Source organism: Trichomycterus rosablanca, chromosome 15, assembly GCF_030014385.1.
Source record: "Trichomycterus rosablanca isolate fTriRos1 chromosome 15, fTriRos1.hap1, whole genome shotgun sequence".
NCBI classification, from domain to species: Eukaryota; Metazoa; Chordata; class Actinopteri; order Siluriformes; family Trichomycteridae; genus Trichomycterus; species Trichomycterus rosablanca.
The window spans coordinates 9144572-9172173 of NC_086002.1; the positions used below are offsets into that span (position 1 = coordinate 9144572).

At 38.6% G+C, this 27602-nt stretch overlaps 1 protein-coding gene across 3 annotated transcripts in view; it reads left to right on the forward strand.

The window, feature by feature from the left end:
* Positions 1–9683: 9683 nt before the first annotated feature.
* Positions 9684–27602, forward strand: part of atf7ip (activating transcription factor 7 interacting protein) — a 42237-nt gene continuing 24318 nt past the window's right edge. Inside the window, exon 1 of one of the 3 annotated variants that reach the window (XM_063009426.1) lies at positions 9684–9886. The gene's annotated coding sequence lies outside the window, so the exon portion shown is untranslated. Of the gene's footprint in view, positions 9887–17785; positions 17805–25136; positions 25162–27602 lie in introns of those variants that run through there. The other 2 variants (XM_063009427.1, XM_063009425.1) reach the window with 2 other exon arrangements.

The following is a 27602-nucleotide window of genomic DNA, read 5'->3' on the forward strand; positions in this document are numbered from 1 at the left end:
GGCAGCTGTAAGGTTTAAACCAGCAACCTTATGCTTACTAGTCCAGTACTTTAACTGCTAGGCTACAACTGCCCCCAACTGCTATACAATAAGTATAATATAATGAATATAGTCTAGTATTAATTGCAACTATTTCACTGAAGAAATTTGTGCAATGAATTTCTATTAATATAAGAAGACCTGCATTCTTTACTCGAGCATTCATCCTTGCCAATCACAATTAAAAAGTAACAATTTTGGTTTTAACTTCAATCTACAATTATACAAATGCTATCTTTTCACAAATTATATTTTAAGAGGCCAAGCAATTGAGGGTTAAGGGCCTTGCTCAAGGGCCCAACAGTGGCAGTGGTGAGGTTTAAACCAGCAACCTTATGCTTACTAGTCCAGTACTTTAACTGCTAGGCTACAACTGCCCCCAACTGCTGTGCAATAAGTATAATGTAATGAATAGTCTAGTATTAATTGCTATTTCACTGAAGAAATTTGTGCAATGAATTTCTATTGATATAAGAAGACCTGCATTCTTTACTCGAGCATTCAGCCTTGCCATTACTGCCTAAAATCACAATTAAAAAAGTAACAATTTTGGTTTTAACTTCAATCTACAATTATGCAAATGCTATCTTTTCACAAATGATATTTAAAAGACTAAGAGGCCAAGCAATTGAGGGTTAGGGGCCTTGCTCAAGTGCCCAACAGTGGCAACCTGGCAGTGGTAAGGTTTAAACCAGCAACCTTATGCTTACTAGTCCAGTACTTTAACTGCTAGGCTACAACTGCCCCCAACTTCTATACAATAAGTATAATGTAATGAATAGTCTAGTATTAATTGCTATTTCACTGAAGAAATTTGTGCAACAAATATCCATTAATATATGTAGACCTGCATTCTTTATTCAAGCATTCAGCCTAGCATTACTGCCAAAAACTTTGAGTTTTAGCTTCAATCTACAATTATACAAATGCTATCTTTTCACAGATTATATTTGAAGGACATATTATATACATCTGACCCTGTGCTCTTACCCAGCTTCTGAATAAATTGAGTTAAATATTATATTATTTTGCACCATTTAGCAGATGCTTTTATCCTTACAAGTGATTTACAATAATGACTGAATACAGTTTGAGCAATTGAGAGTTAAGGACCTTGCTAAGGGGCCCAACAGTGGCAACTTGGTGGTGGTGAGGCTTGAACCTGCAACCTTCTAATTAGTACTCCAGTACTTTAACCACTGAGCAATCACTGAGCTACCACTGCTACATATACAAATAAAGCAGATGGGTTTATGTGCACTTATACAGAACATATTGGACAGGTCATATTTGGTTCAAGAACATTTTGCATAGTTTGTTGTTTGTTAGCTTTCGCCGTAGCACCCCTCCCCCCTTTCATCAGATTGTAATGTTCTTGGCACATATGCCCTTGATCCCTCACTAGTCTCACAGAAAAGAGGGAGGAGCTAGTGATGGGGTGTGTAAATATTTAGAAAAAATACAAGACTGTCTACATACAATGTCACATATTACTCATCCTACAGGCTGTGTCTTTTTTTATTTTTGTCTTTTTAAAAATAGCAAATGATAAATAATCCTAATCTATTCCTGTCCGAGTAGAAAAACCCCTAGGGGTCGCTGGGCGAACTGCAGTCTATATAGGGTAGCAGACATTTTGGACAAATAGGACACAGCCCACCACACAAGCACAACCTGGAATAGAAACAAAATGGCTGACTATAAAGTAATAGCTATTACAGAGACAGAAAATCAAAGCAACACACCAAAAATATACATGTTTACAAATCGAGTCATTTGTTTCCTCCTATATTTTCTTATTTATTTGGGCTCCCCTTCCTTTTTACTATCCCTCCTCTGTTGTATTCTATTGTATATAATCAAGTATACATGAATATCTTAGTATCTTTCTAATGTCCTTTTACATGTAAAAATATTTGTAGTTCTTGATCTAAGTAAGCTTCATTATATAATCATTCTATCTTAGCCTGCTGTTAGCTGTCACCATGTTGGCACTCTTCCTCCTTTGTCTGACTGTAGTTTGCATAGTGGTCCTGAGCACTCAAACCCTTCCTTTCTCTCAGAAAAGAGGGAGGAGCTAGTGTGTGTGTGCTTCCGAAAAATCTAGAACATGGCAAAAGACAGACAATGCAGACAGTACTGACTAACACTGACTATGTGTTATTTTACAAGTATGCACATTAATAATCTAATAGTCTTTTGCACAGCATCTTAATTACCATGATTAGTTTGTATTTTGCTCCAGTAATGTATTTAGTTTAGTAGTTGTTTTCCCCTCTAGCTTATATTTGTCCTTTGTCTTTTTTTCTTATTTAACAGTGTCTTTCCTTTTTCTTTGTTTATTTCTTTGCTTATTTATGCCAGACCTTTTCCTGCTGTTTTTTCCGATTGCTAGCTGTGCCATGATGCCCCCTCCCCCATCAGACTTTAGTGTGCTTAGGGCATTTGATCCCTCCCTTCTCTGTTAGAAAAGAGGGAGGAGCTACTGTGTGTGTTCTTCAGAAAAATCTAGAACACCGCTTACCAGGCAACAATTAGTTATGTTAATAGTACCTAGCATTTTGTACTTTCAATATATCTGGTATTATTAGACTAAAATGTTAATATAATTTAAAAAGTCCATACTTTTGTTGACTCATTTAGTCTAATAAAACACTGCATTCTCTCTTAACCATAAAATAAACCATAATTATTTTATTTCACCTTAGTCATATAGCACAGATTGGGAATACACATCAGAGAAGGTAAGCATAATAGTAATAAATGTATAAAAACCCATAGTGGTTTCTGACGGAACTGCAATATACAGTGGATTCAGAAAGTACTAAGACCCATTGATGTTTTTTACAATGCAAAACATAAAACATGTTTTTAATTGTTTTCTTAATTATTAAAAAAATAATAAACCACAACCCCTATATATAAGTATATAAGTATTTAGACCCTTCATTAATACTTAGTAGAAGCCCTATTTGGTAGCAATTACAGGAACAAGTTCTCTTGGATACATCTTTACCAGTTTTGCACACCTGGATTTGGGCAGTTTATCCCATTCTTTATGTCAGAGTCTCTCAACTCAATAATCAAAAACAATTCACACCCAATTCACGCGAGGTGTTTCCACAATTTCCTGCAAAGGATCAATAAAGTATCTATCTATCTATCTATCTATCTATCTATCTATCTATCTATCTATCTATCTATCTATCTATCTATCTATCTATCTATCTATCTATCAAGCTCCATCTGATTGGATGGGGATCGTAAGTAAACTGCTATCTTCCACATCTCCACAGATGTCCAAAGTCTTGGCCACACAAAAGCATTCCGAGACTTTTTCCAAAGCTCCTTCAGTTTTGGCTGAATGAAAGGTACTGTCACCATAATCTAAGTTTGTGTGTGTTCCAGAGAAAGTTTTCTTCAAAGATCTGTCTGTATTCGGCTGCAGTCATCCATCTTTTTTCTTATCAGTATCCCTGTTACTCCTACTGAGAAACCCCATATAGCATGATACTGCCACCACAATGTTTCACTGCTTGGAGAGTCAAGTCAAGTCAAGTCAACTTTATTTATATAGCGCTTTTTACAATATACATTGTCTCAAAGCAACTTTACAAAATCCAGGACCAACAGATACAAAAACCCCTGAGAGTGTTAACAGGTTGATAAGCAGGGCAGGGCATTTTCCTGGCAGAAATAGTGTTTGCTTCTCTGCAAGAGTAAAATTTTTGTCTCATCATAACAAACAATCTTTGTTTTTAAGTCTTTACATCCCACGTGGCTTTCACATGCCTTTGAAGCTATTTTAGAGTGACCGCTGGGTTCTTTCTTATCTTTCAGACAAAGACCCTTTTTGGCCATTTGCCCCACTTGACCAGACAGTCAAACTCTAGAAAACTCAGGTGTGTGCCTCTCCAAACTTTTGTATAATCAGTTCAAATTGTTGTATAATCAGTTCACACTGTCATTCAGTGTAGGCACTTGACCAAAAACAAACAAATAAGCAAAATCTTTGCAAAAGATTAGTTTACATTTACATTTTCAGCAGACGCTTTTATCCAAAGCGACTTACACAATGAGCGGAACACGATGAGCAATTGAGGGTTAAGGGCCTTGCTCAGGGACCCAACAGTGGCAACTTGGTGGTGGTGGGGCTTGAACCGGCAACCTTCTGTTTACTAGTCCAGTACCTTAACCACTGAGCTATCACTGGGCTATCACTGAGCTATCACTGTATAACTGATTAGTTATGGTTCACAACTTTACTATGTAAGATTTATAATAATTTAGGTCTTTTACCAATTACCATTAATAATATTGTAAAAAGATTCTTTGTCTGTGAATGGCAAGCCCGGAACACACTGAATGCCCATGACCTTTAAGCCTTTAGACTATTGCTTGAAAAACCATCAAGCTATGGAGATAAATATAGCCACATGGACTTTGGAAAACTGTTGTTACTTAACACAGTCTGCCGCTGCATCAACAAAGTGGCTTCACAGACACTTGTGTATGTGTGTGTTTGGTTTGTCTGTAGTCCAGATCTGTGTCCTATTGAAAATGTATTGTACAGCATGAACAGGACAATCAGACACAAGCTGCCGAGTAACTGATAATCCACTTGCAAAACTACGAAAATCTTCAGTGAGTATCCTTGGTTCCCAATGATCTTTTGAGCTATTCAGAAGTGGACTTGCTCTTTGTTTTGGATTACTGATATGTGGTATAACACAATTGCTCATGCACTTTAGGTCTTGGACTGTTAACCAAACATCTTGCTTCTGGATTTTCTGGTAGGGAGCAGATTCCATTAATTATGGCAAGTCGCTTAGACTCTGAGGCAGCAGGGCATCCACACACAATCACACTGTTATCACCATGGTTGTCTGTTGGTATGATATTATGAAAAGTTGTGTTTGCTTTATGCCAAATGTAAGAGACTTGGTTAAGGTATTTTCTGGCAAATACATGACAAGGCTTTATGTTTATCTTGATAAGCAGTGGGTTTTGAAGTGCAACTCTTTTATGAATATGACTTTGACCGGTCTTTCTTAAATGGTGGAATCATAAATGCTTATCTGAGGCAAGCATGTGAGTTTTTGCAACTTCTTAGAGAAGTTGTCTATGTGCTTTGGATGTGCTTATGTCCAAGTATTCTCAATTTAGGAGACATCCGGACTTAATCCTTTACTATATTTTAATGACTTTTTCTCCCCCAGAATTACTTTGATCATGTTTGTTTGAGACCCTTTTATAGCTTACATATTTAGATTTGACAGAAAATTATTATTTAAAAAAGTTACATTACAATTACTCAGGTTGTCTTATATTACACTTTGTTTAAGATCTGAAACATGTGGGAAATATGCTGAAATGGATGAAACCAGGAAGGGCTAAACATAAAATTGTTGATTTTCCAGCACAGACTTGACAGTTTAGTACAGTATTCATATTCTCAGAGTGATTCAGGTCAGGAAAAAAAACATGATTTAACCATTGCAAACTAATTTTAACATGTTTGAACACATATTGCCTCCAAGATTCATGCTCTTGGCTGAAAGTAGTTCTGAATAAATTATTGTTCATCTTCCTTCATTACTGTTATAACCATTTACTGCAATGCAACAGTTCCATGTTGGGTTAATATGTTTTACCTTTTATCCACATAACCAGCACATAAAAATTTCTTAGTATTTGGTATGTTCCCTCTTTTGTGGTAATGACAGTATGCTCTCAAGCTGGCATGTACTCTGCAAGTTTGGGCAAAATTTGATAATCCATGTTATCCCAACATGAATACACAATATTCCACAGAGCACTTTGTGATAATAGGATAATGTGCACAATAGGATATAGGTCAGGAAACAGGTGGTGAAAGTGGGTGGTGAAAGTTCCATGACAGTGTGCCTTCCATGATTTTAAGTTGTTGCAAAGTCTTCGGGTGTTTTAGCTCATTATCCTTCTGCAGTAAAAATTACTCTCCACAAATAACAAACCAGAGGCTATAGCATATCTCTGAAAAAAAATGCCTCTTTACTGTCAGGGTGTAATTTTAGGCAGGTGCCAAACACTCTTGAGTAGTCAAAACACTCCAGACTTGAATATTCCCACCAGCATGCTTTAGTGCTGTTTTGACACACTAGGGTATCAATTTCTTCACTGTTCACACCCACCCCCAAATATACTGACGTAAAAATCTAACATATTCCACTTGATTTGCATAATATTAGAATCTGTCAGTGTTTCCATCAGTTGTTGATATGTAAGGAATGTTTTAGAATGGCAGGAACACCGCCTCCCCCGGGTACATCTGGTCCCCCCAATGTTCAATTCATGGCTACAGCCTTGAAACTGCTACTTCCTCTTTGAGACCACTAAAATGTACTTATTTTAACCAAAGTTTTAACCAAACTCTTTATTCAGTACATTCTGTATCTGTGCAAAAGTTGCTGCTCTGTCTAGATGTGATCAAAGTTGTATTAATTCATGTTCTAAGGATGTGGTCACTTCTGCTCTGCTCTAGTTGTATTTATTTGTGTTTTAATGATGTGGTCACTTCTGGTCTGTCTAAACGTGATTTGCACACAAATTATTGAGTTTTGGCAAAGCATTTCAGAGTGCCATACGGTAGTGCAAATGCTTTGCCAAAATATGATCAATTGTGTCCAAATCACAATCAAGCACAGAAAAAGAGACCACACAATTGGACATTTACAGGTCCTTCTCAAAAAATTAGCATATTGTGATAAAGTTCATTATTTTCCATAATGTAATGATAAAAATTAAACTTTCATATATTTTAGATTCATTGCACACCAACTGAAATATTTCAGGTCTTTTATTGTTTTAATACTGATGATTTTGGCATACAGCTCATGAAAACCTAAAAATCTAAAAAAATTAGCATATTTCATCCGACCAATAAAAGAAAAGTGTTTTTAATACAAAAAAAGTAAACCTTCAAATAATTATGTTCAGTTATGCACTCAATACTTGGTCGGGAATCCTTTTGCAGAAATGACTGCTTCAATGCGGCGTGGCATGGAGGCAATCAGCCTGTGGCACTGCTGAGGTGTTATGGAGGCCCAGGATGCTTCGATAGCGGCCTTAAGCTCATCCAGAGTGTTGGGTCTTGTGTCTCTCAACTTTCTCTTCACAATATCCCACAGATTCTCTATGGGGTTCAGGTCAGGAGAGTTGGCAGGCCAATTGAGCACAGTAATACCATGGTCAGTAAACCATTCACCAGTGGTTTTGGCACTGTGAGCAGGTGCCAGGTCGTGCTGAAAAATGAAATCTTCATCTCCATAAAGCTTTTCAGCAGATGGAAGCATGAAGTGCTCCAAAATCTCCTGATAGCTAGCTGCATTGACCCTGCCCTTGATAAAACACAGTGGACCAACACCAGCAGCTGACATGGCACCCCAGACCATCACTGACTGTGGGTACTTGACACTGGACTTCAGGCATTTTGGCATTTCCTTCTCCCCAGTCTTCCTCCAGACTCTGGCACCTTGATTTCCGAAAACAGTACTTTGGACCACTGAGCAACAGTCCAGTGCTGCTTCTCTGTAGCCCAGGTCAGGCGCTTCTGCCGCTGTTTCTGGTTCAAAAGTGGCTTGACCTGGGGAATGCGGCACCTGTAGCCCATTTCCTGCACACACCTGTGCACGGTGGCTCTGGATGTTTCTACTCCAGACTCAGTCCACTGCTTCCGCAGGTCCCCCAAGGTCTGGAATCGGCCCTTCTCCACAATCTTCCTCAGGGTCCGGTCACCTCTTCTCGTTGTGCAGCGTTTTCTGCCACACTTTTTCCTTCCCACAGACTTCCCACTGAGGTGCCTTGATACAGCACTCTGGGAACAGCCTATTCGTTCAGAAATTTCTTTCTGTGTCTTACCCTCTTGCTTGAGGGTGTCAATGATGGCCTTCTGGACAGCAGTCAGGTCGGCAGTCTTACCCATGATTGCGGTTTTGAGTAATGAACCAGGCTGGGAGTTTTTAAAAGCCTCAGGAATCTTTTGCAGGTGTTTAGAGTTAATTCGTTGATTCAGATGATTAGGTTAATAGCTCGTTTAGAGAACCTTTTCATGATATGCTAATTTTTTGAGATAGGAATTTTGGGTTTTCATGAGCTGTATGCCAAAATCATCAGTATTAAAACAATAAAAGACCTGAAATATTTCAGTTGGTATGCAATGAATCTAAAATATATGAAAGTTTAATTTTTATCATTACATTATGGAAAATAATGAACTTTATCACAATATGCTAATTTTTTGAGAAGGACCTGTACTTTTGACGCTATATTTCCTTTTGTCTCTCACAATCCTAATTAGCACAAAATGACATATTCATAATAAGTGAACAATGGTTGCAAATGTATTGATTTAGGAAAGCGTCTAATTAGTGGATCAAGTGTAGGTGCTTAGAATGGCTTTTAATGTGATTTAATGGATAGGATAAGACTGGAAAGGATAAGACTAAGTAGGAAACCTGGGGTAATAGAAAATTTCACAAATGTGCTTACTTGCTATAATATAATATATATAATATATTCTGAAGTTCATGTATATTTCTAATATTTTCTGAGAAAATATAATTACATATAAACTGATCAGCCATAACATTAAAACCAATTTAATATAACATTAAATTCTCAGTGCTGAGAATGATCCACCACCTAAATAATACCTGCTCTGTAGTGGTCCTGAGAGAGTCCTGACCATTGAAGAACAGCATGAAAGAGGGCTAACAAAGCATGCAGAGAAACAGATGGACTACAGTCAATAATTGTAGAGCTACAAAGTGCTTCTATATGGTAAGTGGAGCTGATAAAATGGACAGTAAGTGTAGAAACAAGGAATACTATATTGAAAAGTTTGGTCAGTATTCAAGTATTCATCTTTTTTTAAAGGTTTAACTTTTCACTCAAATTGTTGTGCTAATTATATAAATTCTAGATGAGATATAATACATGCAATATAGAAATGTTTTTGCATGAACAATTATGAAAATAGTATGCAAGTTATTAGTTGAAATAATAATAGAGCTGGCCAGTGTCAGACTGTGCATGGTATATGTGCATATGTGCTCATACATAATGACCTATTAAATTCATTATTTAATATATAAAGCACATTATAATGTATTTAAAAAATATATAACATAAATATACTATTTAAACATACCAATAGTTTCCGTATGGGCACTTAATCTCTATCAAAGATATGAACTACATGATCATTTATACACATTAGCGAGAGCTCATCCAGCTACAGTAGAACTGACGCTATTTCGCTCCTGCCATGTTGATGTCGCGTTTTTATTTTAGTTTTAAATGTAATATTATTAAGTCATATCGAACTCGGAATTTTCGTTTTTCCGTAGTTCTCGTTCTGAGCTGGTGTGGAGTCAGTATTACTCTGATAACCGTGTAGAGCAGGTATGAAGCAATGAAGTAATGGTGTCTCTCAGCCTCATGCTTTCTTTCTTTCATTCTCTGAGGTATGTGGAGTGAAATCCTCCCCCCACCCCCCTCACCCCCTCCCGCCTGTGTAACACAGTCAGCGCGCGCTACACACACAGTCAGAGCGCTGTTACACACACAGTCACTGTTACAGTCTACAGTCAGTAACTGTGTGTGCGCGCGCGCGCGTGTGTGATTGTGTGCGATTCCGTCACCCGCACGCGCTGACGAGTCCCGATATTATTGTTTGACTTTCACATTAAGAAGCCGGACGGACGGTGCCTGTAAGCAAACAATAACACAGCTAAATCCTTCCGGTTTTTACACCCAGACTCTGTAGTACTCTGTACTCACCGGTGCGGATCCACAAAGACATTCGGTGAGTTTTTACACCTCACTTACTTGGCTTGTTTGGTTCTTGATTCAATTCACGTCACGTGTGTATGCATAATGTCCAGTTTTTCTGTTGTTATGAACTGATGTTCTGATGTTGTTGCTCATTCTGAGATTCATGCTGTGTTTTAACAACGGGACAACACGATATACTTCATGTGAACCTCCACACTGTAGCATTTACCTTGGCTGTTCCTAAATTATGAAGAATTTAAAGAATACATTAACTAGATATTGACTGTGCTTGAGATCATCGCATAACCTGTACTGACATTTTTAAAACTAGGATCAGCATGACCAGTACTCTACCAGCTCCTTGCCATGGACAGTTTGCCACACAATCAAGGCTCAAACTTACAGTGGTGCCCCTAAAATTAATTTTTAAAGAATTAAGTTAAATTGATTAAGTCAGTGAATTTAGACTTACTGGACGGCGCGGTGGCTTAGTGGGTAGCACTGTCGCCTCACAGCAAGAAGGTCCTGGGTTCGATCCCCAGGTGGGGCGGTGCGGGTCCTTTCTGTGCGGAGTTTGCATGTTCTCCCCGTGTCCACGTGGGTTTCCTCCGGGTGCTCCGGTTTCCTCCCACAGTCCAAAAACATGCCACCAGGCTAATTGGAAACACTGAATTGTCCTATAGATACCTAGCCACTAGATGCACAAACCAGTGCATTGTAGTGCCGGTCCCAATTCCGGATAAAATAGGGAGGGTTGTGTTAGGAAGGGCATCCGGCGCCAAATCAATGCGGATCATGATCCGCCGAGAGCCTACCCCGCAACCGAACGGGACAAAGGCCGAGGAAGAAGAAGAAGTGAATTTAGACTTACTCCTTTTCAAACATAATGCACATGTGCTGTTTTTGTGTACAATCGTAGAGTGTTACAATTCTAACCTGAGACCTTTTGAAATGCATTAATATTATTTAAATCATGAATAGCGGAACTTTTACAAGTTCAAATTATAAACAGAAAAGCTGTTTTGAGTCAGTATGGAGTCTCACTACATGTTAAACTCTGCACATGTAGATTGTACGTAACTTTATTTGTTAAAAAAAAAGATGTGGATATTTTGCATCATGCTCCAGTATAAAAGTACAGCTCATTTGATCATCTTATAACTACACCAATGTTGTCAGGAGGAATTTTAATATACTAACTGCATCTATATTATTTGAGTAGCATTTTAGTTAGACCTGTTTGCTACTGACTTTGTTTAAAACCAACATTTGAAACGATAAACTATGCTTAACTTACATATTTTATGTTTACATTACTGTTTTACAATACTGCCACTTTTACTTCTTTACATTGTTTTTTTAAGTAAAGTACAAAGAATTGTTTATATGAAATTTGGCGTTTCATATTGATGTTTACCAGTTATTGGTTAATCATCAACTAATACCAATTGGTATTGATTAAAAGAAACAGGCAAAATTTTTATCTCTTTTCCTGTTATTGAATTTTATCGACCACAACATAAAACCATTCAATTAAAATGTCATTGTAATCATGGAAATGTGTGTAGAAACAGTCTCAAAAAAGTGGAAAAGTAATTCATTGAAATCAGTCACAATGCATCATGGGTTTCAAAACTATTTACATAGTAAATACAACTCATATGTTTGATACAGAAAAACACAAGACGGAAAAAATTCCAGGACACTATCAATGATGCCCATTGTTCGGTTTGAAAAAAGTTTAAAGTGCACCCTACCTAAAATGAAACATTGTGGAGTGTCCATAATGTTGTGAGGCTGCTTTGCTGCTTATGGGACTGCAGGCCTTAAACGTGTTACAGGAAGAGTGAAATCAGACAATTGTCAGTGGATTGTACATCGAAATGTGCTCTCAAGTGTAAGAAAACTCCCTAAGGGAAATATTTCATCATAAGGCATAAAATGTCATATTAATGAAGTATTAATACGTTTTAACTAATGCCAGTTGTTCCTTTTACAAGAGCATGCATTAACTACTTAAACAATTTAATCTAATAAAATTATACCATTCTCAGAACTATTGGTTTGAGATATTATAAAGTTGTTTTGTTTGGCCAGCCTGTTGACTGCCTAATTAGGTACAGTTTTAGGTACTTGGGTAAAGTTGGGCCAAATATGAATAAAATTTGCCTGGCAAAAAAGCTTGTTTAGACACATGTCTATACAACAGCAAAGTCAGCTTCTAAAAATCATTAGTTAAATTAGAAACTGACCTGTCATCACTGAAAAAAAATCACAACAAAGATGTGTAAATTTGGTACTTTCATCTTGCGTAAAACCATATGGCTTTGCAGTGTCACTCCACACCCTATAGTTCATAACTGGACTTCATTTTTGTGGGATCAACATAAAATGGCATTTCACTTAAGTTCATGAAGTCACATTCTCTTGTCAATAGGGCAAATGCTTTGCTGTTGAACCATGTGGGAGCCATAGAATAGATTAAAATGCTGCTTCCTTTAGCACACAGTTGGACAATCTCCACCACACAGAGAGCAACGCCACTTTAACTTGCCTGGACCCTTTGCCACAGTTTTAGAGCCATCTCACAAAACATGCTTACAAAACATTTAGATTTTCCTTTTTAAACCTTGACATTTTAACAAGTAAATATACCATCTAATATATCCCCCTTATTAAATGCAAACCATGTAACTTTTTTGTGTATTTTGTGTATTTATGTGTATTATGTATTTGGGAGAATAGTGCTTTTCAAAGTAAAATCTACAAAGTAATGTTGATATTTGTCATCAATGCAAATGTATGGGTAAACAGTAACTAAGGTTAAACTCAATGTAAAATTTCAAAGATTCTTCTTAACTGACATCTGTGATTGAAAAGATTTTTCCTCTGCTAAAACAAACTTTGAGAACATTCAGATGTTGTTGCTGTGTAAAGCCGTCTTATTTTGGAATCCAATATTCGCATGTGCTTTACACTTGCTTTAATTCTGTGCAATGCTTAATTCACAAATGCAGTCTTCACAATAGAAAGTTTTAAGTTGTGCTTAGTAAGTAGTAAAAAACAATTGAAAGTTTCTGTTGTGGTTCAGCAAAATTATGAATGTACGTTACTTGCCATAAATATAATTCAATCATAAATAAGAAATGTTCATAAAAAACACATTATTGTCTGGTCCACTGGAGACATTCCATTTCTTTTTTGTTTATTCTGTATGGTGCTGACTAAACAGACCACACAAAGACCTGCCATCTGCTGGATTTTTTTATGAAAATGCTGATGTAATGGGTATGAACCTGAGTAAAAGACTGTGATTGATGTGGTAGAAACAACTTAAACCTGCAGTCGCAAAGACAAAGAGGATAGTGACTGTCCTCTTTGGCATTTGCATAAAATTTTACAAGATAGATACCAGCCAGTCAGTTGCATATTTTCAGCACATGCAGTACCTGATTGTCTAGCAAGCCAACAAAGCTGGTGGCCGTATTGTGTTACTGCAGAAAACATTGGGGGAGGGTGGTTTCCAAAACGTGGCATGCCTAAAAAATTTCCATTGTGCACAATCTAAGCCTCTTTTAACCAACACAATAGGTTGTTTTTTAAAAAAATGCATTTTCTCCCCATTTTCCTCCCGATTTAGCGCATTCAATTCTTGTCTTGTGCTGCTGAGAGACACCAGATCGCATCCAAGGAGAGCACGCCGCCGCCCACGCCTTTTTCACACGTGTACAGCCCTCCTCTTCTAGCCCGTGCTTTCTGCACGGACGTCTCTTCTGCCAATCAGGGTCCTTACACAGCGTATGAAGATCTCACCCACCCACACATAGTCCGCCCCCCACCCTGCAGATACGGTGACCAATTAGTATCTGCTGCAGGCACTGCCAATAATTCCCGCCAGATGGTGCCCAGCCGGCTGGTGGCAACACCGAGCTTCGAACCGGGGAGTTCGGAAACTCGGTGCTGGTGAGATAGCGCCACCTGGGCGCTCTACAATAGGTTTTATAAAAATAAAAACAATATTAATATACTGTAGAATAAATCTTTCAGTTATTTGTCATTAGGAACTTCCTGTGCTGTTGCACTGGGGATGCACAGTGTATTTCAAATTATGCAATGGCGGGAACATCAATACAAACCCAATTTGGGACATTTTGTTAAAACCTTTTGCATACAGCAGAAAATCGATGACTTTCTCTTGTGCAGATTTAAGTTTCAGGCTACATTTCTTGATGCAGTGACAGACTGTGTTAAGTGACGGTGGTTTTCCGAAGTACTGTTGAGCCTATATTGCCATATTTATCACTTGTTGGAAGTTCTTGCACATTCAGCAGTGGTTTCTGGCCTTGCCTTATACTGATTGAGATATCTCCAGATAATAAAAACTTTATGATATGAGATGTTATAGCTGCACACATGCTAAAGATAAATGCAGTGACGGGAGTAGGGTGGCCACATTCATAGCCACAAAAAGGAGGACATTACACCCAAAAGGAAGACATCATACCAGGAACAGGGGGACATGATACTGCAACACACAGAATGAATCCAGAACCCATATAACAGAGTTTTTGACCAATTTAAGCAAGAATTCTATAACAAATTACTGTTTTACTCACTAAATGTTGTGTCTACTTTTGATATTTAAGTCTGTTCCTCGCTGCCTCCAAAAGTTTAATTTTTGGCATTTTCACAGCGTTCCTGAGCATGAGAGCTGACTGACTCTATTAGAGGTGTATACAGACCAGAGCGAGCGGGCGAAGTTCAACCACCCAATCACAGACTAGCATTTAGAGGGCGGACCTTCTGCGATTGGCCAGTGGTAGCACTATAAGCAGTGAAATGAGGCTGTTAAATACAAAGCATTTGTTTTGACATGTACCTGAGCCAATGATAGATAATATTGATCAAAAATGAAACCAGTTCACTTTAAAAGGAGGATTTTTAAGTGTCCGTCCTAGCGTTGCGTGGATGGAGGACTGGCAGCTGAAAAGCCGGACTGTCCGACCTAAAACCGGACGGCTGGCCACCCTAGACGGGAGCGGTGTAAAACATGCCGTCACTAGACTCCAGAGCAGTATTATCTGGAGTGATGAATCAGACTTCAGAACTAGAACTAGAATCACTTTATTTCATCAAGTATGTTACACCTACAGGGAAGTTTCTTTGATGAATGCACATATTTATGACATGTAACATACTAAATAATCACAGACTGTTAGCAATTGTTTAGGGAAATATTACAGATAATAGTTGTGCAAATAACAATGTTACAGAGGAGGTAATGTTATACAGCAAGGGAGGTTTGATGGTTTAGCTTAACTTTGAAGTGTGAGGTGACCCCTGTGCTTAATGAGTGCTCTGGGGTGTTAGCATTTCTGGTATGCTAGTTTTAATGACCTTGAATCTTCAATAAAACTTAAAATTGAATATCAGGGCAAATTCCCAACAATGAGGCAAACACTCTGACCCACCCAATTCTTTTTATTTCGATGTGAATTGAAATCCTGGAGCAGGCACAGCTCATTGGAACTGTTCCACTTATACCCTGCAGCTGAGCTGGTGGCCATTTTGTGTTACTGCAGGAAAGTGGACTAAAATGTCTGCCTGGGGGAGGGGAACTTGTGTGTAGCATAAGACAGCCCTTTAGCATAGAACAGTACTATAACGTGAAATATAATGCAGATTGTGCCCTATAAAACACACAAATAAAGTCATGTATTATAGGGAAATGCATATGTACGTACCTTTTATGGATTCTTTTTGTCTTTTTCCCCAGGCATGCATCTCAAGTGTGGTTTTTCCTTCCTACATAGTGGACACTTTTTCGTAGGATATTCACTGCAAAACTAGGGCCTCTGTACAAATCTTTAAAGGTGTGATCACAGATAGTGTGTGTTTTATGGTACAAAAAAATCTGTGCCATCTTACGTTTTGTGATCGGGTGGCACGGTGGCTAAGTGGGTAGCACTGTCGCCTCACAGCAAGAAGGTCCTGGGTTCGATCCCCAGGTGGGGCGGTCCGGGTCCTTTCAGTGTGGAGTTTGCATGTTCTCTCCGTGTCTGCGTGGGTTTCCCCCGGGTGCTCCGGTTTCCTCCCACAGTCCAAAGACATGCAAGTGAGGTGAACTGGAGATACAAAATTGTCCATGACTGTGTTCGATATAACCTTGAGAAGTGATGAACCTTGTGTAACGAGTAACTACCGTGTGTCTGTCATGAATGTAACCAAATTGTGTAAAACATGACGTTAAAATCCAAATAAACAAAAAACAAACATTTTGTGATCCAGTCCACCAACGTTCTTTATACAGTCAAATTCGATTGTGATTTAGCCATATAAGCCAGTACCATCTTCAATACAGATGCTTGAAATTAATGATCTACGTTTTAATAAACTGACATTGTAAGCCGCAAAATGGGGACTAGAAAAAGTCCGATAAATGGGGTTTCTGCTCACTTATGTATGCTTCCAAGATGTATTTCTACAGCGTAATCTTTGGGTACCCTATGGTACATAATCACAATGTCATAGCGGTTAAGACCAACAATGCTTAGCGGTTGTTGTCACCACTTCTGAAAGCAAATGGTACAGCCTAGCACAGCTTCCCATCCCCCACTTTTACAAACAGTCGTGGTAGTATCACTGCTCAGCTAGTCAGACTGCTACCTTGGTGAAATAAATGCTTTAATAATATTACCAAGAAAATGTACCATTTGTGTTTTCAAAACACATGATTATTAGAGAAATATTTCACTTGTGTGGCAGAAATATGTTTACACTGTTTAGCAAGAACTGAAATGAACAGATGAATAAACAAGGTTAAAAAATATTTAAAAAATAAAGCTTTGTTCTTGTAAATATGTGGAAAAATTTGTTTCTATAGCTCTCCCTTCTGGTCTTCCAGGGTACGTCTACCTGCACTGTCAAAATGGTATGGTCCATGCTAAGCTGTAATTTTCCGCTCAGGTTGCTTTTCTGTGCAGATGGGTGTTCAATCCTTGTCTGACTGTTCGTGGAAAAATTAAGAAGTACCAAAATACCATAAATAATATGTTTTGTCATCTTGTTTTTAATGCCAATAGCTTATTTTAGTTGTTGAATCTGGTGAGTTTTTTATGTGGGTGTGTTCGGAGCTCCCACCATATGGCATATGGTACATTCCTAATAGCATCACCCCTCCCCCACATTTACCAAGTGGGCTAGTCAACTTTACAATTCCTAAACAAAATGTTGTTTTAGGACTTCTCTCAAATGGTATTAGAGCTGTATTTTTTATATTACTCTCAGTTTTCTAAATATAAATACAGTAGTACCTTGTAACTCAACCTCCCCTAAACTCAAAATCTTTGAAACTCGATGCACTTCGTCGAGAAATTTGTACCCTTAAACTCAACGTTTCCCTTCAACTCAACGTGTTCAGTTTGTTTTTAATAAATGTATTTATTTAATTTCAAATTAACAATGAACAGTTGCTTTGTTCAGCGCTCGGCTTGAGCCGTGCGGTAATACGTCATCAAAGTGTGCATATGAGACGAAACTGCATTTGTGTGGAATAACCGTCAGATTCACTCTGCAAGCTCCACATGTATCTGTGTTTATTTGGATTTTCCTCACTGTTTCACTTTTAAACTTGTGTTACAGCTCAAGGTTCTGAAAAATTGTAAGAATCAACTTTTCCCCCCAGTTTTCTCCCCTAATCTAGTCGTGTCCAATTACCTTGATTGCGTCCTCTACACTGATTTGACACTTCACCGCTGACTGAGGACATCTCTCAACTGACATACGCCCCTCCGGCACGTACAGTCAGTACAGACTGCATTTTTCACCTGCACGAGTCAAGTTCATACACCGACGGGCACTGTGTACGGAGGGCCACTTCCACATCAGCATTATTCCTCAGCCCTGTGCAGGTGCCATCAGTCCACCAGCAGGGGCCGCAGTTGCATCAGGTACTTTTTACCTCTGTGCCACCTGAGCGGTTAGAATCAGCTTTTTATTTCAGTGTTTTTAACAGGTTTCCCATACATCCTTATGGGAAAAAAATACCTTGAAACTCAACACCTTTTAAACTCAACGCCAGTCCCAGAACCAATTGATGTTGAGTTTAAGGTACCACTGTAGCTTTGTGTAAGAAACACTATACAGAAGCCGGTGTTGTTTATAATAAGAGAAAAGCAGGGCCGTTTTGTGCTTTGTTAAAAACATGGCTACTTACAACTGGTTTGTGTTTTTAATTGAGCAATGACAACCTGCTCTTTGACTCTTAATTGTAACATCCTTTTGGAAGGAACTATCATTAAAGTCAAGTTAATAAAAACATGCAGAAATAAGACGTGCCTGCATGTTTTTGACATTTTGTGGTAATTTTTATTTACTGAACATCTGACAAGGTTCTTGCTAAGCTGGTGGCCATTTTGTGTTACTGCACTTCAGGCTGCTTGCATGAAATGGTCGAGTGTGGAGGAACTCTTAAAGGAACCTCGCCTTTATTCGAACATTTTACATTACTACTGGACAACAAAGTCATTCTGGTGTATAAGCTAATTTTGTGGATTTTCTGCGCTTTATTACCTACAGTGTGCTGCATTTCGTTTTTTCTTTGAATTTGGTAGTTTGTAAAAAAGACTACTTAATTAGCATGGTGTAAGGCAGGCAGTTTAAAATAATATAAATTAAGCATAAATGTTTTTTAATTTTAATGTAAAAGTGAAATGGCCATCAGACTTTACAGTAAAGTACGGCGTTTTCAGTAAAACATGTGGGGAAGGAGAATCTCATGGAAAACTCATTTGTTGGGGGGAGGGTTTGTGTTGAGCAGAACAAGTCTGAGCTGGTTTGAACCGGTTTCAGCTGCATGTCTCTGATTGGCCAACACTGCCAGTCTTTTGGTCTTAGATGCCACTGATTGCTAAAATAATTAATATACTAAAATTGTGTATATTTCTTTTTAGATTTCTGGCTCAGGTTGACTTTTTTGTGTCGTTCTGTGTGCAGGTGCTAGGGCACTTGACTCTACTATGAAAGTACTAGAAAACTTTGTGCACATTTTTTAAAATTAATTTATAACTTGTTATATTATATTATGTATATTTGTATGCATACCCTTTGTGTTTTCGGCATAAAATGCCTGTAGAAATTTGAGAGTGACTCATTCCTGGCACTCGATATGCACCGTCCAGTGTGTCAGGGAAGGGGGAGGGATAGCCTTGTTCAAAATTAGTAACATTTTAATGCTAGCATAGTTTTTGCCTTGCTGTTTTATTGTGGGAAGCAGTTTTTTTATGGACAAGACTAGGATGTTTGATTTATTTTTTATGATGCCTGAGGTGAGACCATGGGTGTGTTCGAAAAGCTAGTGTGCTCTCTACATAGACAGCATTTCATGTCATCCTGTGTGTGCTCCCGAGAAGGAGGCTGTTCGAAATCCTAGATGCTAGATCCTCACTACTGAGGCATCTTAACATTTCAATGTTATTTTGACTCAAGAACGAGTGAGCATCCGAGTCTGCCTTAGTGATCAAGGCAATCCCAGAATTCATTGCGGGTCGGGTGCTCTTCTCTCACAGAAAAATAAACATGGCTGACGGTGCGGACAAACGAATGTTATTTTTAAACGTAAATAAAATATTACAGATTTTTAACTTGTATAAACTTGTACCGAGTGTGTTTATTTGCAAGTTCGGGCTTGTCAGGAAATGTAATCGTTATCGGTACATGAAGGGAGGTGCTATATTGACATGTTAGCGTGCTGTGCTACCTCAATCCATTGGTTTTAATGGCAAGATGCTAAATGCTAAACGCGAAACCCAATGGAATCGCTGTCTAAGTAGTGCGTTTAAATTAGAATCCTCTCTACTGAGGCAGCTGCCTATGTAGACAGTAAGACAGCAAGTCAGCTTCCTAGGTTTTCGAACACACCCCATAATTTTGTTTTAGTTTGTAGATATGGTGAAGCAAAAAACCCCTCATCCTTCTTAGCCGTATGCTGATAATATTCGGTATAACCCTAGCATCAGCTTTATTTATTTCCACTAACTTTCTTCTTTTTAATCACTTCTATGTCTAATTTTAGGAGAAGTCCAGCTCCTTGTTTTCAAGCGGTTGGCCTACTTGTTGTTACCAGTATTTATTAGGACGTTGTAGCTATGCCTAGCTAGTAAGCTATCTTTATTAGCTTCTGAGAGTATGTTTGTTTGTTTATCAGAACTACCATTTCTGTCATGAATGTAACCAAAGTGTAAAACATGACGTTACTCATTACACAAGATTCATCAGCTCACAAGTTTATATCGAACACAGTCATGGACAATTTTGTATCTCTAATTCACCTCACTTGCATGTCTTTGGACTGAGAGGAAACCCACACGGACACGGGGAGAACATGCAAACTCCACACAGAAGGGACCCGGACCGCTCCACCTGGGGATCGAACCCAGGACCTTCTTGCTGTGAGGCTGTGTGTGCTTTTGCAAAATACTTACATGTCTTCGTGAAGGCTGAAACAAATGTGTCAGTAACAACCATGAGAAGATCACTTAACAGCCACAGACTTCATAAACTCCATGGTGCATGTCACTCCTGACCAAGAAGCACGAGAAAGGTTTACTAGAATACGCCAGAAAATATTTGGATAGGCCTGCAGAGTTCTGAGACACACTTCTGTGGAGTGACGAATCAAAACTGGTACTGTTTGGACAAGACCGTGATCACAAGCACCATTCCAAGTCAACCAAAGCTTGGTTAAGGAATCAGTCCTGAATTATCCTGAAGTGATTGTTTTACTCTACAGACATAAATCCTATAGAAAATATACAGTATATCTACTAGCATGAAAGCTTGCATGAGAAGTTGGATACTAAGGAAGATAAAAAGGACCGATTGGCCAGAGAGAGAAACAGAGCTAGGAAGGATAATACAACAGGTTAGAATGATAAAAGATGCGGATGGGAACGTGCTAAAAATTAGGCTAGTGTACTTAGAAGGTGGAAAAGTATTTTGATGAGCTGATGAATTAAGAAAGTAAGAGTCCCTCGGATTCGCAAGGAGGAAGAGGGGGCAGCTATAAAGAGAATGAAGACTGGAAAGGCAGTTGTCCTAGGTGACAAACCAGTGGAGGCATGAAAGTGTTTAGGGGAATTAGCAAGTGGAGATTTTAACCAGATTGTCTTGTAAAACCTTGGAATATAAGAGGACGCCTGAGAAGTGGAGAGAAAGTGTAATGGTTCGGATTTTTTTTAAGTAAGGGTGATGTTCAGAAGTACAGCAACAACAGAGAAATTGATCAGCCACAGTATGAAGGTCTGAGAAAGAATAGTGGAAACTAAATTGAGAAAAGAGGTGATTAGGTCGCAGATATAAGAATTCTGTGATTCTCATTGAAAATGACGAGGATGGAACAAGTTTATTAGAGCGACAGCACAGGTACATGGTCCTTTTCGTCATTGAGAGAAAAGTTTACACACATTTTCCCTCGAAACAAGCTGGAACATGGACTCATCTGACCACATCATATGTTTCAATTGTCTTTTAGTCCACCTTGAGCTGAGATAAGCTTGGCCTTGAAGAAATCTGCCACATTTGTGCATAGAATAAACGTATGACTTTCTCTTTGCATAAGAGTTTCAGGTTGCATTTCTTGACGCAGTGGTGCTTTGTGCTAAGTGACAATGATTTTCTGAAGTATTGTCCGTGTAGCCTGATGGTTTCTTAGGCAATTTCAGGCCGTCTGAGCGTCACGCACATTCTACTGTATTTTCTGGCTTTTCCCTTTATAGACTCAGATTTCTCTGTATTTCCTGAATCCTTTCACAATATTATGTACAGTAGATGGTGAGAGATCTCAATTTGCAAACTTGTAAGCTAAGATACCATTAAAAATGTAAAAATACTGCCACTTTGTACAGATTAATAGGCTGTTGTGGAGCTTATAATGTTTCGGCCCCGCTTCCCTTTCCTTAAAATGTACCACAGCTATAAAGTATCATTTACATTTTCGGCATTTAGCAGACGCTTTTATCCAAAGCGACTTACATTACAGTTAGAGTATGAGCAATTGAGGGTTAAGGGCCTTGCTCAAGGGCCCAACAGCAGCAACCTGGCTAATGTAAGGCTCGAACCAGCGACCTTGAGAGATTGCCTTTGGGTTCTTATCTACTTGGGCTCTAGGAATTGTCCCCATATTGTACTGTTAAATGATTTTGGTTAATGCAGATTACGGACACCTGCATAATATGACCGTAATTTGGACATCATTTTATGGCTAATTTGCAGATTCATTTAGATCTCGATTTGAATCACAGTTGAACATATACTGTAGGTCATACTTAAGGTCAAGCATTTAACTTTGTGTGGCTTTTAGGTAACATGATATGCTTTCGAGTAAAGCAGGTAGGGGGACACCAGCTTGATCACAGGCATGTGAGAAGTACTTGAGTTAATCTGAGTAGGTGTTGCCCTTCAACCAATCAACAAATGGATCTGTCTTGCTCCCTCTTGTGTTGAGTCGGAGTCGCACATCCTGTCACCCCTTTGCTGGGTGAAAATGGTATGACCCTGGACTAGCAGTAATTTTCCATCCTGTTTGCTCAACACAGTCTGCTGCAGTGGGGGAGGGGAAAAGTGTGTCTACTTGATTTGTGCTTTATTCTTTGCTTTCCATTTTTCTTTTAGATAAAAATTTTTTTCTTTCACATGTAATGTTTTTTTTCTTCCTTCTCAAATGACTTTTTTAATAATTCACAGTTATTCATTTTTTATTTTGCTATGCTCTGCACACAAGTAGCAGCGACTTATGTTGAGAGAGAAACCTTTTATGGTGCATAACCACTCAGATCAGGTTGCAGTGTTGTCTAGGTGTTGGTAATGTAGCTGTGTGAGTGTTGCTACACTGTACCCTGCTGGTGCAGGGACAATCAGAGAATTTGCTCCACCCCTTTTACTACATGGTACAGTCTTAGCTAAATTCCTCTCTCACCCTCTCGCCTATATATAGGGGAGCTGGAGGAAGGCTAGTTACTCACATTGTTATTCAACCTGGCCTACATCTGAAGCTCACCCAGGTTAATATTTTACATTTTTATAATTTCTGATTTAGCGTATGTCAATGTTTGTGTTAGTACTAGTTTAATGTAATTCTTAAGTGTTGTTTGGCAATCGCCATTTTCCTGTTTTTAGCGCTTTGTCACAAGACCGATAGAATTAATAAAAAGTATAGTTAACTCGGTACAATGTAAATCGTCATGTTGCGCTGTTTTTGCTGTTGTCTTGTACAGAGTTTTATCATTTAGTTGGGTGTGTGGTCTGGTGTGTGGTCATGTGATGCAAATTTTGCCACTTGCACCCCCTTGTGTTTGAATCTTACCTGTATTGTTTACCCAAATGCTTATTTTGCTGGCGAAAGCATTGCTGGTGGAAATTGTATGCTATTTAGGTATTTTATTAAAAAAAAGAATTAACTGTGCTTTGAATATTTCCGATCTTAAATTTAGATTTGACCATGAACCAGTACTTTTGCTAATTAGCCTCTGTGATTAAAAGTATTGTTCTCATAGGAATCATGAACAGTGGTTTTATGTCTTGATTTTTTGGGTTGAATTAGTTTTAATACCATGTTATTGATTATTGACAGTACGATTGTTGCTACACCAGGATTTGGTGTTACTTTCTCAATGCTTAATCAATGATTGATTCCAATCACAAAGATGTTTCTGCTGTTTCTCCAAGTTGGTGGAGGTGGTGGTCAATTCACAGACACACCTGTGTGTTATAACTCGAGTTGGTTTTACTAGTTATATTGTTGTCAAGGTGTGGAGACTGTTGAGACTGTTGTGTCTATACCCTGGTGGAGGAGGGAAGATCACAGACAATTTGTTCCACCCCTCCCCCATGTGGTATTGTACTAGCTCAATTCCTCTTTCACTTACTCGACTAGTTACTTACATTGTTGCTTGTCATGGCCTCCATTTGAAGCTTTCTAAGATTACCACTTAATTTTTTATGTATTTGTTGTAATTAAATATATACATTTGCTCCAAAGTTATGCCACTGCTGTGGTGTTTTTAAGCATTGTGCACAGCTCATTTTGCACAGTATGGCTTGTTATGCTGCACTGTTTTAATGTTTATGATGATTTATTGACTGATGGTTTTTTTTACTAGGGCATTTGCCTGGATTTTGTGTTTGGTCTAGTGTGTGGTCACGTGATTGCGATTTTAAACATACATGCTCATGTGTTTGTGTCTGAACTAGTAATGAGAGGGTTGCCGGTTCAAGCCCCACCACTGCCAAGTTGCCACTGTTGGGCCTCTAAGAAAAACCCTTAACCCTCAATTGTAAGTTGCATTGGATGAAAGCGTTTGCTTAATGACGTTAATGTAAATGTAAATTAATTGACTTTGCACACGTTCTGCCATCCGCTGAGTTTGATCTGATCAGAAGGTTTGAGGATTAGTCTGTGTTGTAAACTGGTATGCGTAGTCTTTTGTTAAATGTCTTTTATCCAGTCACACCAGGGTTTTTATGTCCTGATTTCGTGAGAGGATTTCATTTGTGTAGGGTGCATTGTAATAGGTGTTGGTTTATGACAGTGTGATTGTTGCTACACCCTAAAGCAGATGGTAGAGTCCCAGTGCTTCCCCTCCCCCTCGTCTTTCTGTCTCTGTGTTGCTCTGTTGCTCTCACTCCTATCTACTTGCTGTGTGCTCTTTGGACTGTGGCTAGGCTGACTACCTTCCACTCCGTTCTTTCCCATGCATAATACTGAGCGAGGAATTACCCACGTTTCCTTTCCATGTTAATCAACTTTTTATAGTTCAACCGCTGTGCAAGAATTGCACTACGTCACAGGGCTGTTGCTTGATTATAATTTGCTCTTCTGACAGTAATAAAGAATCGGTTTGATTTAAAATCGAAGGTATTTATTTTTCTCCCATGAGAGGCTTTTTTAGTTTTACCAACCAACGGTAAAATTCTTAACCAGTATATACGTGTACAGTACGGCTACACATGACATCACATGACAGCTCTTAATCTCAGGCTGCAGTTCATTTCCGTGGTAAGCCAAATGGTTCACTGTGCGTTCCCGCTTCGCTTAGGTTGTTGTCAGGGTGTTGAGATTTTGTGAGTGTTGCTACGCTGTACTCTGGTGGTGGAGGAAGGAGCACAGAATTTGCTCCACCTCTCTGCCTACATGGTACAGCCCTATCTGAATTCCTCTCTCACTTACCCTCTCGCCTATATATAGGAGGAGGAGGACGGCTAGGTACTCACATTGTTGCTCTTCATGGCCTACAGCTGCAGCCTACCCAGGTTAACAATTTATAATTTTACACACTTGTAATAACGATAACCTGTTTTTTTTGTTGCCGATTTGTTATTCTTATTATACATATTTCTAATTTTACATTTACATTTTAGCATTGTTTTGCAACTGTGTCACTTTTCTGTGATGTTTATGGTGTTGCGAAACTGCTAGCATGGAAGTAGCTTTGGGTAACTGATAAAATTTGATTGTCATGCTGTTTTTTCACAATTAACTCCTTTTAACTAAGTGTGTCTGGGCTGGGAAACGTTTATTATTTAATTGAATGTGTTTTCTTTAAATTGTATGTTTTATCTGGAGTGTGGTCATGTGACAGGTTTTATTCTTGCACCCCCTTGTGTTCACGATGTGTGTTTTATGATTAAGCGGTCAAAAAATGTATACTGTCCTTGGTATCTGGATTCCGATTTTGAAGTGTAGAGTGTGTTGTAATAAGTCTCGATTAGTGACAGTGCGGTTGTTGCTACACCAGGTTTTGGTGTTGCAGCTCAACACTCTGAATCACGTGGTATAGTCCTGGTTCTGCCCCTCCCCCTCATATTTCTCTGTGTGGATGTGTTGCTCTCACTTTTGTCTGCTTGGTGTGTACTCTTTGGACCTAGAGGTCAGACCTACTACCTCATACTTTCCCTTGTCTTATGCAAAGAATTTTCAGATGATCTCTGAAATTTACCAACATTTACCAACAGCAGCTCAGCCTTTTGTATCATTTTTTGTGAGAGGCTGTTAATTTGCTGTTTGTGAGTCACACCTATGAATTCATTATGTTAGATCAAACGACAGCTGTTGATTTCTAGAGTGCCTTTGTGTGGTTTGTATTTTTGGAAAACGTTTCGGAAATATGGGCTCGCAGGTTTGAGTCTGGAACCTTTGACGAAAAATCCTACCTCATGAGTCTGAGAGGACAAAAAACCTTTGATTTATAAATAGAAGTGAAAATATTCCTAATTTTTTAGTAAATATGTCAGGCCCTATTCTGATATGAATTTAACATATTACAATTCAATGAGTTTTTGAAAAGTTTGTTCACATTGATGGTTTGGTTTGCTTTTGCACCTGGGTGTGGTTCTGGAAACTGTGTTGCACTGACCGGGTAAAAGCAAAAGTGACTTGATGTGTAGACGAAATTGCAACACCTGGCTTCTACTGTGATAAGATTACAGACCAAAGATGTTCATCAATGAACCTTAAATTATGACTCATTATGACTTATTTTGAAAGAAAAGCATAATACAAAAGACACAACACATAAGAGCATATTTGCAGAGTTTAACATGCAGTCAGACTTCATACTTCACCATAACATGATTTAAAAAATACTAATGCATTTTCTATACAGCTCAAAACTGCTATGCTCTATTCCAGTGCAGCACAACACAAAACTGGCTCATGCACACTAAGAGTGGGTGATGGTGCTTTAAAAATCAGCGCACTGTAGCTAGAGGTCCCTTATTTGACTCACAGTTTAGTTCCTTATAATTATAGTTAAAATCCATTATGTTTTCATCTCGACTTCGTTTTACCCTTTTGCATAACTTGCTATTGTTGGTGCATTTTAATAGCATCTTAATTTCCAAACTGCAAGGTATTGCTAAACTAAATTTAAATAATGATGGAAGCCCAACACAGTTTTAGTCCTTTTTCAAGTGCCTTAGTAATGCTGGAACAGGAACGTGCCTACACCAAACTTCTGCATACCTGTTTACAATGGTGGCTGAAACAACTATAGGGGTGTCTTCTGGCCATATAGTGTAGTTCACAAATGCGTGAACCTAAAATATATAAAATCCGAGGAGAATCATAGATGGCTTTTCCCTGGTTTCTTTGGACTGCATTTTCAAAAGAGAAATGACAAATCATAAGCACATACGTTACCCATATTTTACCGGAATTATCAACTTTTCTAGATAGCCATTTACTTGCCGTTTCTGTCTGTCATGAGACGGATAAACACGATGGGAAATCTGAGATAAATCTGAGCTTCAGATGCTGACCAACACTGATTAGATGGACAAGCTGCTTTCTTTAGAAAAAAACCCCAACATGATCACACTAGAAAATGCACATATAAAATGGCGGCTGTTTATCTGAACCACGGACGGTTGTGGTAAAAATCCTGCAGGCGTCCAGTAAGTTTAGGCCCAGATGTGGTGATTGTGCACATCTGATTTGAAGTTGTAAGAACAAATAAAAGATCTGCCTGAGAGAAACACTTGTAAATACTAGATGAACTGTAACCCTCACCTGCAGCACCTCGAACTATGATTTGCTGCGCTGTTAACTTTTATGATTGTTAGCTAACGTTAACCTTCATGGTCTCTGCAGATGTTACACTAGTCAAATGGTTTCTGTTATGCTCCCTCTAATGTTGAGGCAGAGCTCTGCAGTTCCACACCCCTCTTGGTAAACATGGTATGATCCATGTCTA